Raw genomic sequence first — 4,197 nt, forward strand, 5'->3', positions numbered from 1 at the left:
AAAACGAGGTGCTGGCAGCCATCCAAACAGATGCATTCGAAAAATCTTTCCAAGAATGGAATAGCAGATTTGACAATTGTATTAAATGTAACGGAGAGTACTTTGAAGGTACAGCGTTGTGCTTTATGCGCGAATGGAAACCTTTAAGTAATCACCATCAAGCTTCTAAGATTTATGGGAAAGTAAACTTGGATGATCTACAGAGCTAAGATGCGCTCCACTCGTTGGCATTTAGAAATGTGTAGAGTGGCCCAGACTAGAAGATAAGTCCATTTGAAGAATGGAATACGATCCCGTGCAAGGTACATCCTTAAAGTTTTGCCTCAACCCTGATTTTCAGTTCAGTGCGGCCAGCAGAAATCGACTGTGCAATTTTCTGTTGTATCTAATGTGCAGACTATGTATGTTCTCGATTAGAAAGTTCCCCGGGTGCTACACCGTTGTACTTTTCCAGCCAGCGATTCGATGACATGCAAGTTCCAAAGTCATCGGTGAGAACAGGCCCGGCTCCTTCTTGATCATATTTAGACATGTCATCTGCAATCATTGTACTGAAGTCTAAGAGGAGATTCCAACTATCATTCCATATCGATCATTTAGGGATCCCGACAAAAATTTATTCCAAAAGTCTAAGAATTTAAATCTTCCGCTAAGCATCGCATTCCAGTAGGCAATGGCCATTCCTAGATCTAATACTTTTTGTCCTAGACGCTTTGCAAAATTAACAGTAAACTGGTAAAAAATCATCCTGGTCCTTTCACTTCTTGTCCCATCTTGGGTGTCTGGGCCTTTGGTTTTCTGTGTTGTCATGGGCTTATTCCGTCATGCAACCATGAATTCCTGTTTGGAGAACTCCCACCGCGTGACTGCTCTGGACTTCCATACAATGATCCACACCCTGGTGTTGAATGGATCGAGTGCCAGGGCACCACCGAACTGCTCTATACCAGCTACTCCAATTATGTTTCCATCTTGAGGGTCTTTGCATCCATTGTATAGTTGTTCTAACTTCTTCCTATCCAACGATCCTTTCACACTCTCTTATATATAGAGTTCAGGATTTGGGGGGGGGGGGGAATGGTCTTTTGCAGCATCTAACTTCCAGTCATTTTGAGACAGATAACTTACTGCTGGTCTCCCCCAACCCCCTTCCCCCCTAGACTGTGTGAACATCAGAAACAGATTAATTTTATCCTGCAGTGATTTCAACTCATTCATATTGCTATCCTCGAGACCTCTCCCTTCCTCCTCTGGCTCCGTAGTGATTCGAGACTGTAACTCTTATGGAAGTAGAAAGCCCCATCTTTCTCCTGGGGGGCTGTGGTGGTTTTGCACTGCTGACCTTGTCGTTAGTAACCCAGCAAGTTACCACTGTGCCATCAGGGCTCCTTATTTCTAGCCCGAAGTCATATTCATTAGGAAGGGGCATAAGGAAATTTTCTGGAGAGGTGTAAATGAGACCGTGGATACAAGTGTGCAAAACAAAGCAACAAAAGAACTCACAGCTGTCACATCAATTCCAACTCATAGTGATTCCGACTCATAGTGATTCACGCTGTGGGACAGAGTAGAACTGACCCTGTGGGTTCTCGAGACTGTAACTCTTTACTGGAATACAAAGTCCTGTCTTTCTCCCACAGAGCGGTTGGTGGTTTTGAACTGCTGATCTTGTGATTAGCAGCCCAGCTCATAAAGTATGGGCTAAATTTCATCAAACTTAAAGTATGTTCATTGCACTTAAATAACAAGTAACTACTAATTATTTACTGAGCCTCTATTCTGTGCCAAAAACTGTGCTAGGCATTTCTTATTCAAAGATGAATATGATATCAGAGAAATTTCAATCAAGAAGCTATTGAAATGTTTCACTATCAAATGATAATACCCCTCTGTTTCCAAGTTTCATAATCAATCAGAAAGTAACACAAAGGATTTATGGGTATCAGAATGAGGCTCCTTACACAAAACGTTTTGAACTAAAAAAAAGGAGGTGGGGTGGGGGTAAATTCAAGGTATTGTTAATACCCTGAACAACCAAGGTGATTCATGGAAACTGATATTTGGATTCTAAATGTCACTTCTAGGCCCTTCACACTTCTTTCTAAGGGGTGGACTCCTTTATTCTACTTTAACCCTCCAGACACGGCAAGCTTTGTTTTTCTAAATCCTCTGGCCCAGGAAACTCCTGCTGAGGTCACCACCACCACGCTCCTCCCCACCTGCTCCATCTGATGCTGCAAACAGAAGTTTCTGGGAAGAATCGTTGAGAAAGCGGCGATATTTTTATGTAGGGGGGGCAAAGGACCTACTAACAGGCAAAATGGTATACTTATCCCTCCATGATCTTCTTGCCCAACCTGCTCGCTCAGAAGATGGGGTTCCTCAGCTCAGTTCGGGAGGTCTAAAAGCAAATCCAGAGTCAAAGAAAACAGTCCTCAAAGAAAGAGATTTACCTTGGCAGGCTAACTGCCTCCCATTGTTTTGATTTTTGTAGTTCAGAGCCAGACCCTTCTCCCTATTTAAACGGAATATGTAATTACAACCAAACTCTTTGTGATACAGTGCATTGTATTATAGATGATTAGGTATTGTCTTTTTGTAAGTTAGCACATTACAATACATAGATGGTAGCCTCAGCTATAGAAGCCCGATTGCTGCAGTGATTAAGCGCTCCGTTGCCAATCAAATGGTGGTCCGTTAGGACCCACTCAGTTGCTCCCGGCGAGAAAGATGTGGCAATCTGTACCCATAACGATGGAAAACTTGTGGGCGGCTCTACTCTAAAACATGAGGTCGCTATGAGTAGAAAACCACCTGGGTAGCAGTTCACCTAACAACACAAGGGACTCAGACAGCAATGGAATAGTTTTCTCCTCAAAGCCAGTTCCACCCAGTAACTTGCTGAGAAGCAGTTAAGGCTGATGCCATATGAGATAGTTAACATTTATTATGCCAACATGGGCAATGAACACATGTGGGATTAATTGAAGGGCGAAGCGATAAATGGCTCAGTGAGCCTCGCTTCTCTTGTCTCTTGCTCTTTGACCATCGGACCAGTGTGCGGCTGCCTTGCTTGTTCTTTGTCTCAATTTGCAAACTACATTACCTGTGGGATGCCTAACCCATGGACGGTGTCACTGTAATTTGAGGTTCCTTCAAGACCTGCTTCACCACACTCTTGGAATTTACATCTCTTGAGCTGGGGACTGTCAGACCCTGTCATCTGGCTGCCTGGTGGTGACCTGCCTTGCTGTTAGCTGCCTGTGCCCAGATAGTCTGAATTGTTCTACAGAAGACTACCCGGGGGCTCTCAAGACTTGAAGGACTGCCAGTGTCTCACAACTGTCTCAAGGGAGTGAATTGAACTGAGCCATTTGTATTGCTATATAATTTAATTAACTGTTAATTTTTTATGTTCTCTATCTGTGTGTATATATATATATATATATATATATATATATATATATATAATTATTAGTGTTCTGGTTTTGTTTCTCTAGGGAACCCTAACACACCATATTAGTCTTGTTTCCCAAAATCAGAGGTCCAAAAGGGTTTTCCATTCAATCATTCATTCAACAGATGCTTACTAGGTCTTATATGCAAATCACTATTCAAATTCACAGAGAACAGAAAGGTGGTTTAGTGCACAGTCTGCCTTTCAGGATGCTTACAGTACAGTGATGCTGGTCAGACATGTCTCCAAGGAGCTGTCACAGTTAGGAATGGGGATGTGTGGAAGACAATGGAATAGAGGTATAGTTACGAGCCAGAAAGACCTCAGGCCAGACAAGACTCCATTCCTTACTGATGGAAGGCAGGCAAGTTTCGACCCACATGGAGACTCAATGTCTTCCTTGCAAAATGGAACTCGTGGGTGTGCACCTATCGCGTCATACTGCTGACAAAAGCCAGTGGGCTCACACGTGTGAAAAGTTTAGCTTACGCTCTGTCCCATAGGGAGTGCTTAATCCCATCGTGAGTGTTAGGGGTTTTGATCTTACTGAGATGCAGATGAGGTGACAGCATCTCCAGACGGAGAAGGAGGGCGGACGACTTCTAGGAGGTAGCCTTTGAGCTGACCTTTGTCTTATTTTTTTCCAAACGTTTAATTCTGAATTAGACGAAGGGGTAAAGAGCAGATCATAGCTCTTGCAGTCAGCAATTCAGGCACATCTCGATTCAGTTCATCCATTT

At 43.2% G+C, this 4,197-nt stretch overlaps 1 pseudogene; it reads right to left on the reverse strand.

Annotated features, from left to right (window-relative positions):
- Nucleotides 1-432: 432 nt before the first annotated feature.
- On the reverse strand, nt 433-1,218 carry LOC142451311 (DCN1-like protein 1 pseudogene; annotated as a pseudogene).
- Between the last annotated feature and the right edge of the window lie 2,979 nt (nt 1,219-4,197).

Source organism: Tenrec ecaudatus, chromosome 6 (assembly GCF_050624435.1).
Source record: "Tenrec ecaudatus isolate mTenEca1 chromosome 6, mTenEca1.hap1, whole genome shotgun sequence".
NCBI lineage: Eukaryota > Metazoa > Chordata > Mammalia > Afrosoricida > Tenrecidae > Tenrec > Tenrec ecaudatus.